At 39.0% G+C, this 13,733-nt stretch overlaps 1 non-coding gene across 1 annotated transcript; it reads left to right on the top strand.

Annotated features, from left to right (window-relative positions):
* Nucleotides 1-7,439: 7,439 nt before the first annotated feature.
* LOC141658262 (small nucleolar RNA R71) lies at nucleotides 7,440-7,546 on the top strand. The gene has a single exon (XR_012549156.1). It is a non-coding gene; the product is annotated as a small nucleolar RNA R71 (small nucleolar RNA).
* The last annotated feature ends 6,187 nt before the right edge of the window (nucleotides 7,547-13,733 follow it).

The following is a 13,733-nucleotide window of genomic DNA, read 5'->3' as shown; positions in this document are numbered from 1 at the left end:
TTGATACGGAATGTCAAGGAATTTGGTCGTCACACATCCAATCAAACACAATTTATAACTTCACAAACAACTCTACAATTAGTAAAGAGGCAAGTAAAGGTCGGATCCCAACGGACGGGAATTGAGATGATATTTTTATTGAAACTAGTGGTGTCTTAGGGGTGTCACAATTTGGGTTGATGTAGAAGGTCACTAAACTAAATAGCAATGAAAGTAAACAAGCAAGATGAATTGAAAGGGTTGTAAACAATTGATTAAAAGCACTAGGGTATCATGGGGTCATAGGGGAATCATGGGATTTGATCATAGAAACATGTTCTCAAATTATAAGCAAGCAATTATTGTTGTGATGGATTGAGTTGGGTTATATCTTACAATCCTAGGAAAGTTTGGGTCCCGGAGCCGAATCGATTAGATTCTACAACACCTACAAGTCGACTTAATCTATCCTACTCAACAACATGCATGGTCTAATGAGACTCGAGTTGGTTTATGTCTTACAAGTCTCATTGAAAAGATAGGTGATGGGTAAAAAATGCAAGGATTCATAGGCTCGCATTTCATCAAACATAACATGTGCATGAGTTGAGATCAAAACAAGCAAGCAAATAAACCATGAAAGCATATTAATTTAAGCATGAATCATTCCCCATGTTGGTTTCCCCTAATTACCCATTAACCCTAGTTAGGTGACTACTCACTCATTATCATGTTGATCATGCTAGCGAGGTTGTCAATCATACCAACAAAATGAAACATGATGAATAAATGAAAGTAATTAGCAATAATTAAAAAGGGATTAAGAGGATTATACCTACTAATGATTCCAATAATAAAGCAAGAATAAAAGAAGTACTTGATGCTTGATTGAGAGGTTGTCAATCTCCCAATAATAACCCAAATAATCTTCAATTACCCAAAATAAAAGATGAACAAAAGAGAGATTAAGGAAATAAAACTTGTATTAAAACTTGATTAATTGTTGATTACAAAACTAAAGAGAGATTTGATTGATATTAACTACTCTAAGAATTGATAAGAAGAACATCTCTTCTAATTAGACTAATGGGGTATTTATAGTGGAAATTAGGTGGATGCATTAGGGTTAACTAAGGGCTAAACTAGTAATTACACTTTTTAGATTGAGCAGGGAGAAGCCGGTATTTTTCGAAGAAAGGGCTTCTTTCTTTGTAGCTTGGAGAAGACAAAATTTCGCTGTACTGGAATCCGTGCGTATTGGGGTCGGGACGGGCGGATTCAGGCAGGGGAAGACGGGCGTCTTCAAGGGAATCCGGGCGGATTCTGTGGTTGATGTCCGGGCGTCTTTGAAGGAAGACGCATAGATTGTGCTGGTGGAGGACGGACGGATTCAGGACAATCCGCTCGGATTGTAGCTCAGCATTATTTCTTCTTCTTTTCTTCCCTTTTCTTCATAAAATCCTTGGGGATTTCCTCGGGGATGCAAGGATCCTTTCTCGTCATTGCCCAACTACTATAATATGTACAAAGGCCTTCTAATCTTGTCTCTCCTTGATGCTTGGTCATTGAATCGATCAATTTAGTCTCGTTTTGCCATGAAAATGCAAGATTCTTACTCCTTTCCTACCAAGGGATCAAAATCTCAAAGAATATGCAAAACAAAGAACTAAAGACAATAAATGACCCAAATATGCACTAAAAAGCATGGGAACAAGGCTAATTCGGGGGCTAAATATGCGCTAATTATGGTCACATCAAATATCCCCAAACCGAACCTTTGCTCGTCCCGAGTAAAGAGGTGACAAAGACTAGGACCATTATTTAAACTAACCTAATAACATAGCCGATATGAGACAATTAGCGGGTCTCACTCCGCCCCTTCAACTCACAACAAGACAACCATGAGGTAGGATGCCTTCTTGCAAGGCAAGGTGGGTCTTGCCAAAATGGCGACACATCCAAACATTAAGCACACAAAATCAAATAATGGATGCATCTACAAAAGAATAGCCACTTTCCTCATCTAAGTGGCGGAAATTATCTACAAGGGAAGCAATTCAAGGGTACACACTCCTTCATAGATGTAATTTTTTCAAACTACTAAGCCTAGAAGGATACCAATAAATCACCTCCAAATTGTGTCAAGCTAGGGTACCTTTGTCCTCAATCGTTAAATGCTTTTGTCAAGAATAGACTCCCTATGGTGTTAGAAACACTGGAGGATCGCAGAATTCCCCCTCTTGCCTAGACAAGAAGAAGGGTCGTCCCCTCTCTACCATGCACAAAAATGGATATGATGGATAAAGGGATCGATAGATATTTGAGTTTCATTTGGGAGTTTGCTTTTTGTTGTTGTTTTTCCCCCCAATTTCTTGTGGCATATAACATTTGAGAACACTTTCTTGCCATTTCTTTGATGTTTGGCAACTCAACACTTGACAACTTTTCAACTTTTCTTTTGCATTTCTTTTTTGAACATTTTCAAAGTCACCCCATATGTAGGGAGGGTGGCTTATATTTGAAGCATAGGAGTTCTATTTTTTGTTACTCCTCTTTTATTTTGATGCATTTTGCAAACTTTCTTTCACTTTTCATTTCATTGAACTCAAATTGATTTCTTTTTGTGCCCATTCCCTTTGATGACCAAAATGTGGTAGAACATGGATGATGGATGGATGCATGGTTTCAAGGGTCACCTTGGAATAAACGGTAGCCAAGGAGTTATCACACCACAAGGTACTCTTGACTAGGCCTTAATCCATGGGTCAAAGGATACTAGCATGACACATCCTAGGGTGTTTTACAAGTATTCTAACAAGCAAAGTCTTAAGAACAAAAAGCATCTACTAGGGCCTATATACACTTGTCAAGCTTCCCAAGTAGACGGTTTCGCAAAATTTTCTAACATACAACTACATGCCATGATGCAACTAGCATATAAACATCCTAATGCAAATGATTCTACCAACTAATATGACATGTAAACTAAATGCAAGTCCTAAGTTCACATTGTTATACCGCATCAATCAAAATAAAGCCACATAGTCATTAACATAAAGAGGAAAAATGAGATTGGAAAGATCATACCATGCGGTCTTCATTATCCTCATGTCTCGGATGTGGCGTAGTCAATCAATGTGAACAAGGATAGAACAAACACAATATATACAACAATATATACAAGACTACACTACAAAGGAAATGAACATGTTTATGGTTTTTCAATTTTCAAATTTTTATGGATTTTCGAAAATTTTCAATTTTTTTTGGATTTTGAATAAAAGTTAAGTTAGAATTCCCCATCCCCACACTAATATGGGCATTGTCCTCAATGGCCAAAATGATGGGAAATTATGCAAATATGATGCATGATTTCTACACTAAATGCAATCTACACTAATCTACACTACATGATGCATGGTTTTTGTTTATGACGGAGAGGATAATTTCGATTACCTCCCGTTGTGTATGCATTGACTTCCCCAAACCGAGTTAGACACTATTGCTAATGTCCTAAGGATGGGTGTAGTTCATGCACACGCTATGCAATGCATGAAATTAATTTTGTCATTTTGGATTTTGAAAGGTGGGAACAATAAAATGAGAACACCTCAATGGTACCGAGGTGTGAGTCCTCTATGGTGCTAGGACTACTCCAACAATGATCAAGACAAATAATTAAAACAAAGAAAGAAAGAAGCAAATCTCAAGAGGGTAGGAGCCTCCAAGCTTGCTAATCTTCCATAATATCATCACTATCATCATCTTCCTCATTAGAAGTGGACTCATTGCCACTTCCCTCTTCACTTGCTTCTTCACCTTCTTCTTCACTTTGCTCATCATCCTCTTCTCCTTCCTCACTTGCTTCCTCATCAATGTTATCATCAACTTCTTCATCACCAACAACCTCATTATCACCCGGAACAACCCTAGATGCACTCGGAAAGAAGACTTCTCTATCCGCCCAACTAGGCAAAGGACATGAAGGATCAAGTAGTCCTTGCCTAGCTAAGTGTAGGAGGGGTGGATATTGAGCTAAGTAAGCATTTTTCCGATCCTCGAAGGCTTGCTTGTGCATTGCTCCGGATAGTTCGAAAGTTGATCAATTTCCGGAGTAGTAGATGTTGTTGCACCCATGGGAGGTTGTTGTTGTTGTTGTTGTTGCACTTCCAAGTTTGGGCTAGCTATCACCATAGCCAATGCTTTCTTTGCTTGAAGACTCTTTTGCCTTAATGAAAGTGTCTTTGCCTTTGGTGCCTTTGCCTTTGTTGCCTTTGTTGCTCCCTTAGTTCTTGCCATTGATGAATAAACCAAGAAAAGAGTGAAAAATCTTCAATTTGTAGTGTACCCAAATCGATTTAAAGATGAAAGGCTTTGCCTTTATGAATTCAAAAATCGACTCAAAGGTTTGAAGATTTTGTGCTTGGTTTTGATTTTTATTGAAAAAGGAGTGATTGATTTGTTGTTAAAAGGATGTTTTGATTTGATTTTGGTGACTGTTGTTGAGGAATCTTGTTTTTGTGATGGAGAGGATGAGGGTTTTGAGGGTTTATGAGTAGTGTTATGAATGAAGGAATGAAGAAATGAATGTGGGAGGGGGTTTATAAAACCCGAAAAATTTGAACTGCAGGGACAAGACGGGCGGTTTCTGCTCGGGACGCTCGGATTCGGTCTGTTCTGGGTTGGGAAAAACTCGCCTAAAGACGGGCGTCTTTCAGTGAAGACGCTCGGATTTGCAAACACGGGACGAGCGTCTTTTACAGAAGACGGGCGGATTCCTTCACAGGGATTTTTCTTGTTTTCCTCAGCCAAAAAGACGGGCGTCTTCCTTTCAAGACGGGCGGATTTTTGAAGACGGGCGTCTTTCAGTGAAGACGCTCGGATTCGCTTACAGTCAAAAATTTCAAAAAATCAGCTCATTTCAGGACGGGCGTCTTCTACCCAATATGCCCGGATTGTCTGAAGACGGGCGGATTCTCCTGAATCCGCTCGGATTCGACCCCTTTGTACCCGGATTCAGTTCCATCCGTGTACTATGCATATCCCTTGTCATTCTTCCATTCTTCTTCATATCTCGTGTTCTTCATTGTGGGGGCACTACTAAGACATGGATAGCCTAGGCAATTGCCATCCCCACACTAAACTAAAGCACTACACATCAATTGAAATCATTAGTCCCTCCTTCACTTCTCTCAAACATGACAATTATCTTGATCAAAGTATAAAAATCCAAAAATAACAAAAATGCAATACAAGAATTGAAATGCGAGTTAGGGAGTTAGAAATATTTATAAATGGTGGTTTAGGGAGGACTCCACCAAACTCTCATTCTTGATGAGATGTCAAGGGGGCATGTCCAAGGTGTTGTTGATGTTGCTCAACACCTTGAAGAAATAATCAAAAGCTTGTTCATTATCGTGATAAAGTTCTTCAATAGACCTTGGCCCTTGTTATCGGTCTTGATCAATAGCATTGCCAATGTAGGGATTAAAAATCCCTTCAAATTCGTCGTCCCAAAGACCACAAACTTCATTAAGTTGATCATTGAAAATCTCTTGATTTGATGGAGACAATTCTCCCAATTTCTTGTCTTGGCCAATGAGGCCATCCTCTTCTTCTTTGCTTGATTTTGATGAGCTTTGCAAGCTCTCCTTGTCACAATTCACTTGCTCTTTGAATGGAGCATCTTCAATTTTCTTCTTCCATTGGAGTTCCGACTTCTTCCTATCATCCTTCCGGCTATAATGATCAATCATGAAACACGGTTCATGCAAACGAGGAGCTCTCATAGTCTTGTCAAGATGAAAAGTTATACTCTCATCTCCCACTTCTAGAGTGAGCTCTCCATGTTTCACATCAATCACCGCACCCGCGGTGTGTAAGAAAGGTCTTCCTAGAATGATTGGAATGTTGGAATCTTCTTCTATATCAACAATGACAAAGTCCACCGGGATGGAAACTTCCCAATTCGTACGGGAACATCTTCCCATATCCCTAATGGTGTCTTCGTCGATCTATCGGCCATTTGGAGTGTGATATTGGTGCATTTAAGTTCTCCCATCCCCAACCTTTTACTCACCGAGTACGGAATAACACTCACACTAGCCCCTAGATCACATAAGGCTTTGTTGATCGTGGTGTCGCCAATGGTACACGGTATTGAGAAGCTTCCCGGATCCTTTAGTTTTGGAGGTGAACTCCCTTGAAGTATTGCACTACTCACCTTAGTGAAGGCGATAGTCTCAAGTTTCTGGATCGACTTCTTCTTTGTGAGGATGTCTTTCATGTATTTCGCATAGGCCGGCACGTGATTGATTAATTCCGTGAAAGGAATCGAGACTTCCAAATTCTTCACAATTTCCATAAACTTTCCAAGTTGGTCATCAAATTTGGGCTTGGCTTGACGACTTGGAAAAGGAAGTCTAATCACAATGGGCTCCTTCTCCTTAACCTTGTCTTCATTTTTCTTTGAAATCTCTTCTTTTGATGATTCTCCATCCTTGGAGTTTTGCACAATTTCTTCCTTATCACTAGCTTCCACAACTTCATCCTCAACTTGCTTCTTCGGTGCTTCATACCTTGTACCACTTCTCAAGTGAATGGCACTAACCGTTTCATGTCTTGGGGGATTACTTTGAGGTGGTAATTGCCCCTTTTGTCTTTGTGAGCTTGAAGATGCTAGTTGAGTCAATTGGGTTTCCAACATTTTGGTGTGAGCTAGGATGTTGTTGATGGTGATTTCCTTTGCTTGACTATCTTTTTGCATTTGAGTGAAAAATTCTTGTTGATTCTTTTGCATTTGGAGGACCGCTTTTTGAACATCAAAACCTTGGTCATTTTGGTGATTGTATGGATTTTGATTTTGGTAACCTTGGTTTTGGTTGTAAAAGGGTCTTTGATTTTGGTTTTTCATGGGAGGTGGGGTGTATGTTGTTTGAGGGTTTTGAACATTTTGGCTTTTGTATGAGAGATTTGGATGGAATTTGGTGTTTTCATTGTAATAGTTGGAATAAGGGGTACCACTCTTGTATGCTTGGAAAGCATTCACTTGTTCATTTGTTCCCCTACATTCACTTTGGTCATGTCCCAAAGTTCCACAATTCTCACATATCCCACTTGGGATTGATGAAGATGTTGTCATGGCATTAACATGATGCTTTGGTGATTTTGAGACTTCTTCAAGTCTAGCCATTGCTTTCTCGAACTTCAAGTTGATAGTATCGATATGGGAGCTAAGTTGAGCACCTAATTGAGTAACGGCATCCACTTCGTGCTTTCCTCCTCTAGTAGCCTTGCGAGGCCTACTATATTGTGAGTTATGGATTGCCATCTCTTCAATTTTTCTTCAAGTTTGGTTGTCATCAACCTCGGTGAACATCCCATTCGATCCCATATTAAGGATATTTCTTGAATCTTCATAAAGACCATTCCAAAATTGTTGTATCAAGAACCATTCGCTAAGTCCATGATGAGGACATGAGCGGCAAATTCCCTTGAACCGCTCCCAAGCTTCATACAAAGATTCTTCATCCCTTTGCTTAAAACCCGTAATTTGAGCTCTTAGCATGTTAGTATTTTCCGGTGGGTAGAATTTTTTGTAGAAAGCTAGAGCCAACTTCTTCCAAGAATCTATTCCAAGAGTAGCCTTATCAAGGCTTTTCAACCATTGTTTGGCGGTGCCAATTAGAGAAAAAGGAAATAAGACCCATCGAATTTGGTCTTGAGTTACACCGGTTTGTGAAATCGCATCACAATAGTCACAAAAAGCCTCCATATGAGAATGAGGCTCTTCACTAGGCATCCCCCCAAATTGGCTTCTTTCGACTAATTGGATAAAGGCGGATTTGGCAATGAAATTTCCGGTTAGATGTTGTGGTGTGGGAGTACCATTGGGTAGGTTCTCCTCAGTGGGTACGGAATGTGATGAAAACTTAGGCATTGTGGGTTGATTTTGTGGTTGATTTTGTGTTGGGTTCTCCTCACCTTCTCTTGCAAAAGGGTTGATGAACTCAATAGTTGGTTGAATATCTACAACCTCACTAATACCTCTCAAATTCCTCCTAGCAAGTCTTCTATTGGTTGTCAAAGTTCTCTCAATTTCACGATCAAAAGGTAACAAATCACCTTGTGACCTTCTAGACATGCAAAATATCAAACAACTTGAAAACAATTGGAACAAACCTTGAGGAGTTTTACTTCCCCAAGGCAAAGAAAGACATAACTAATAACAATATAAGGAAATCTAAATCAAGCTAACACCGTCCCCGGCAACGGCGCCATTTTGATGCGGGATGTCAAGAGTTGTTTTGATCATCACACATCCAATCACACAATTTATAACTTCACAAACAACTCTACAATTCGTAAAGAGGCAAGTAAAGGTCGGATCCCAAGTGACGGGAATTGAGATGAGATTTTTATTGAAACTAGTGGTGTCTTAGGGGTGTCACAATTTGGGTTGATGTAGAAGGTCACTAAACTAAATAGCAATGAAAATAAACAAGCAAGATGAATTGAAAGGGTTGTAAACAATTGATTAAAAGCACTAGGGTATCATGGGGTCATAGGGGAATCATGGGATTTGATCATACAAACATGTTCTCAAATTATAAGCAAGCAATTATTGTTGTGATGGATTGAGTTGGGTTATATCTTACAATCCTAGGAAAGTTTGGGTCCCGGAGCCGAATCGATTAGATTGTACAACACCTACAAGTCGACTTAATCTTTCCTACTCAACAACATGCATGGTCTAATGAGACTCGAGTTGGTTTATGTCTTACAAGTCTCATTGAAAAGATAGGTGATGGGTAAAAAATGCAAGGATTCATAGGCTCGCGTTTCATCAAACATAACATGTGCATGAGTTGAGATCAAAACAAGCAAGCAAATAAACCATGAAAGCATATTAATTTAAGCATGAATCATTCCCCATGTTGGTTTCCCCTAATTACCCATTAACCCTAGCTAGGTGACTACTCACTCATTATCATGTTGATCATGCTAGCGAGGTTGTCAATCATACCAACAAAATGAAACATGATGAATAAATGAAAGTAATTAGCAATAATTAAAAAGGGATTAAGAGGATTATACCTACTAATGATTCCAATAATAAAGCAAGAATAAAAGAAGTACTTGATGCTTGATTGAGAGGTTGTCAATCTCCCAATAATAACCCAAATAATCTTCAATTACCCAAAATAAAGGATGAACAAAAGAGAGATTTAGGAAATAAAACTTGTATTAAAACTTGATTAATTGTTGATTACAAAACTAAAGAGAGATTTGATTGATATTAACTACTCTAAGAATTGATAAGAAGAACATCTCTTCTAATTAGACTAATGGGGTATTTATAGTGGAAATTAGGTGGATGCATTAGGGTTAACTAAGGGCTAAACTAGTAATTACACTTTTTAGATTGAGCAGGGAGAAGCCGGTATTTTTCGAAGGAAGGGCTTCTTTCTTTGTAGCTTGGAGAAGACGAAATTTCGCTGTACTGGAATCCGTGCGTATTGGGGTCGGGACGGGCGAATTCAGGCAGAGGAAGACGGGCGTCTTCAAGGGAATCCGGGCGGATTCTGTGGCTGATGTCCGGGCATCTTTGAAGGAAGACGCACGGATTGTGCTGGAGGAGGACGGACGGATTCAGGACAATCCGCTCGGATTGTAGCTCAGCATTATTTCTTCTTCTTTTCTTCCCTTTTCTTCATAAAATCCTTGGGGATTTCCTCGGGGATGCAAGGATCCTTTCTCGTCATTGCCCAACTACTATAATATGTACAAAGGCCTTCTAATCTTGTCTCTCCTTGATGCTTGGTCATTGAATTCGATCAATTTAGTCTCGTTTTGCCATGAAAATGCAAGATTCTTACTCCTTTCCTACCAAGGGATCAAAATCTCAAAGAATATGCAAAACAAAGAACTAAAGACAATAAATGACCCAAATATGCACTAAAAAGCATGGGAACAAGGCTAATTCGGGGGCTAAATATGCGCTAATTATGGTCACATCAATAATATGCAACGAATTCAAAAGATAAGCATATGATTCGAATCATGGGTCACTAGATCGAGTACTGGTCACTCGATCGAGTAAGGGACTTACTCGATCGAGTAGGTGAAGGTCAGAAGCACGTAAAACAAATCACCAGGGCTACTCGATCGAGTAACTAACGTACTCGATCGGCTGCCGCCTACTCGATCGAGTACCCTACGCAATTCTCAGCACTGTCCAGTTTTCGTAAAACGGTCGTAACTCACTCATTTCTTGGTCGTTTTGGGCGTGTGACCTATCGTTAGAATCATAAAAGAACAAGATATCACCTCCAATTGGAATCACATTAAAATCATTTATACATCTTAAGTTATAACAGTTTAAAGACAACCTCTTTATAATCGAAAAACACAGCTACTTGATTTACTTCCAAACAACTTAAACGACAACAAGGTAAACAAAAACAACCCAATACTCATAAAACCAGTAGTCCCAATCACATGTTACTATTTTCGAAAGCAAAGCAACAACATTCATCATGCAAATAATTTATTTAACTTGCCAATCATGACTTACCCACATGCTTTTATTCTATCACTTTTCGTAAACAAACCATACTCATACATTACAAATCCTATTTCCATGTTACTAATACAACAATATTACAAATACACTTCGTCACCTAAACATATTCATAATCACAAAATTCATATTCTCTTGCGATTGCCACTCCATCGTTTCCAATCAATTCATCCATTTACACCACATTCTTCATACAACATATACATATGAACAATAGTAGACATGTATAAGAAATCATTATATAAAATTACACAAACAAAATTATGTATAATCATATCACATATGAACTACTTCCTTTTTCCACCATATTACTCATCATTCTCATACACTTTTCTAACAATTTCAACCAACATTGTAAACCAACTATCATGCAACATGCTTTCAACCAACAACATACGAAATCACATAATCACTATCTTTTCTACACATTCCCCATTATCCACATACGTACATCCACTGATTCATGCCACACATCACTATATAGATACACAATTCACAAGATAAACACATAGCGATCCCGACTCATATCCTATGGTGACCGGTTCAAAATTGTAGGGCGAGTTCGCGACTTTAGGACGTCTCCCAAGTCTTTGCATTAGCTCCTACAACTTATACCCCGGGTTCATTTTATTTGACTCCCTTATATTCATTGGATTCATTGGTTACAGGTTTCAGGATCGTCGTTCTGATACCATTTTGTAACACCCCCATACTCCAAGTGCCTTACCAGGACCACCTAAGGCATGGAAGTGCTACCATCTCGGTTACCCGAGGCAATGATAATCATAAGACAATAACGAAACGTACTTTATTAATTAAGTTTAAGTGATTACATAACAAAACCAACTGTAAAGTAAAATTACAACTGTTCTCAAACTATAAACCAACTAAATAAAACTGTCTTAACAAACACACAATGAAGACTAAAGACTCGACATGTGATGACTCCATCCCCACTAGATCCCTCGCGTATCCAAGATATACTGTCAAACAACCGCTCACCACCCCGAATGGATCACCACAGCTTTTAAAACATTTAAACGGGTCAAGACTAATCACACAATTTATATAATCCAACAATACAACAAACAAAAAAGCTCAAACAAATCACACACAAAACACACCCACTCCAATCAATCTCCGTCACCGATCGTCCACTGGACCACCACCCAGCTGGGGGACCGCAGCCGTACCCACCAAATCCCCGCTCATCATACCGAGCGATAACCCTGTCCCATTAATGGGCACATCCCCTCCCGTGGCGGGTTCCACGGAGGGCGAAACTAGGGCGTGAAGCCACTCCCGCAAGTGACTCCACTCAGCCGAGAACGCATCTCGAGAACCAGAGACAAACAATCACAACCATCAAATAACAATCAACCAACAACCGTCACAATACGAATACGATAATATTCAACAATCACACAACACCAACAATGCATTATGGGACTAATACTGAGTAGGGAAACCCTACCTGGAATGCAATACAGTTAGACGATCTCAACAGCTGATATCAAAAAGCCTCCTCTACGAATTCTCCGCCTAACAGAATATCACATATATCACTAATTACACAAAACTACCACAAATCCCCAATTCCCAAAATTAGGGTTTAACGAAACTTAATTAAATATAACAAATTCGGTACGTAGATCTTACCCTCGACGCAAGGATCACAAGGATGTAAAGAATGATGCAATCCGACCTTCTGAACTCCGGGATTTGTCAATAACACGGATGAATGTGAAGAACGTAACTTGAATCTCTTATTCAATGTGATGAGGTTTGTAAAAGTGTATTATGAATTTGACGGAAAGGTTTAAATACTAATCCGTGTTATTAACAAAACCCGACAAAACATCACCCGTAAACCGAGCTACTCGATCGAGTAACTAACGTACTCGATCGAGTGCCCTCTACTCGATCGAGTACCAAGGCTACTCGATCGAGTACCCTACAGGTCAGAAACTATTTTAAACGCAAAACACCCTTACTCGACAGAGTAAGGCCCACTCGATAGAGTACCCGGAGGTTCATAAAACCGTAGTATTACAGAAAGTGAATTGAAATGGATTGATAATTGTATGTTCTTGTTGTTTAGTTTTATTCCTACTCAACCTCGCGGTTGACTGTGTATTCGTGAACACCTGCGGTGAACCGTTTTATGGAGAGCAGATTTGACAGGTACCAAAGATTAGCTGACTTGGGAGCATTGGGATGAGAGCCAAACTTGGAACCTTAGATGAAGTCTAGATCACATATATAGTTATATCACTTATTTATTTTCCACTGCGAGTTGTATTTATTTTTATATTAAGTTTTAGTTGATTAAAATTGTAAAACATATGTAATCATTAAAGTTTTTATTTAAAGTACTTTGGTGAATTGGACTTTGTTATCTACTACCTCGAAAACCAGAGATGGTAACAGCCCTATTTATTTGGGAATGTCTAGCTAAAGGCTCCCGAATAAATGGGGTGTTACAAAATGGTATCGAGCAAAAACGATCCTCGTGCCTAACCAATGAACCTAATAATGAATATAGGATGTGTCTAATAAAATGAACCCGGGTAGAAACTGTTAGGTGCCCCTTTAGGCTTAGGATGAGAAGGTACCCTCACTCCGAACCCCGGCCCTTCCAGTTTTGAACCGGTTACCTCGAGAGATAACTAATAGTGGTGAAAATTAAAATAAATATTGAGTATCTCTTAGGATTCATTGTGGACTTGAAGGTGCATTGTTTTATTGATTGGATGTGTATTGTTGATGACCAATGTTACCGGACGTAACCTTGATTTTAAGGAGGACGGGATGGATAAAATAATGATGTGATGTTGAATTGTAAAGATCATGAGCATGAAAGTGATTGTTGAATTTATATTGATTATTTGATTATAGTAGTATCATGTCTAGCGATATGCGGTTATGTGAATCCCGAAACCATGTTATTTACAATATTATTGGATGATTGAATTTGTGATAGGAATAGTTTAGAATAGATGCATAGTGGTGTATGAATGTTTTGTGACCAAGTTGGGTTGCTACAAGTATAGGAGGGTGTTAGTAAGAATTTGGGGGTTAGTAAAATGGGATGGGGAAGTATGACCTTATTTAACAGATTTTAACCCTATTTGACTTAGTTGCCACTGGATCTCAGATTATTGTCTAAGTT

This window comes from Silene latifolia, chromosome 5, assembly GCF_048544455.1.
Source record: "Silene latifolia isolate original U9 population chromosome 5, ASM4854445v1, whole genome shotgun sequence".
NCBI lineage: Eukaryota > Viridiplantae > Streptophyta > Magnoliopsida > Caryophyllales > Caryophyllaceae > Silene > Silene latifolia.
The sequence above is the reverse complement of the archived record's forward strand: the minus strand, read 5'-3'. Positions and strand labels throughout refer to the sequence as shown.